Genomic DNA, 1,098 nt, shown 5'->3' with positions numbered 1-1,098 from the left:
GGTCAAACCATGCCCAACGCATTGGGTCATTCTATAACCCAATCGGGCCCCTCTATCTTAGGCCAAAACCTTACTCGACCTACCCAACCCCAAAAGTCCTCTTTTCTTTTCTTTTATTTCCTTTTTTTCTTCTTTTTCCTTTCTTTTCTTCTTCCCAACATACTGCCGTCGCTGGCGACCAACATACCGATTCGAAGCCCTCGCCACGAACATCAACATATCTCAAAATGAGAACCATTGGATTGCTGGATCTTTATAGATCTAAAAATTAATTTTTGGCCAAATAGGGACGCATTCTGGCCATTTTTCCAACAATCGAAGGCTACCACGAGGTGCACAGCACCTAGGCGACCAACATACCCAAAAATAACCAAGATCGGACGACTAGATTTTCATAAATCTAGGGTGTAAATTTTTGGCCAAAAGAACAAACCCACTACCAATGCCGCCGCCCACTGTGGCCGGAGATTTCCAACGATCTGAGACTTCCATTCGACACCTTTAAGCAATCCGACCCACATATCCCAAAGCCAACAAAATCCAACGGTTGAATCTTCGTAGATCTGACCTTAAACAATCGGCCAAAACCCACATTACGCCTATACATACACCCCGCCCAAAACAACAAAGAAAAACAATCAAGATTAAACCAAAATGCTTACCTTCTTGCAGGTCGGGGGCGCTTAAACGATAAAAGTGAAGTCAGATTGAAGATCGAACGATCGGATCGTGCAAAATCAATAGAAATCCGAGAGTGAGTGAGAGAAAGAGGGAGAGAGAGAGAGAGAAAGAAGATTTTCTAGAGGGGGGTTGCCCGCGCGCCTCCTTCTTTCTTTTTATATTTTATGCTTTTGATTTTTTTTACATATATATATTTTTATTTTATTTTATTTTTTTCAGAATTAAATTATTAATACTATTATTTATCATCATCATCATCATTATTATTATTATTATTATTATTAATTTTTTTTTTCTAGATCTTTACAATTTCCTTCCTTAGTTATTCTCGATATATACTATCATTCTCTGGGCTCTTAGGGTATTACACACATCGTGTCATCATGATGGGGCCCACAGCTATGGGTCTACTCTTAG

Source organism: Diospyros lotus, chromosome 13 (assembly GCF_014633365.1).
Source record: "Diospyros lotus cultivar Yz01 chromosome 13, ASM1463336v1, whole genome shotgun sequence".
Taxonomy (NCBI): domain Eukaryota; kingdom Viridiplantae; phylum Streptophyta; class Magnoliopsida; order Ericales; family Ebenaceae; genus Diospyros; species Diospyros lotus.
This window is presented reverse-complemented; position numbering follows the sequence as displayed.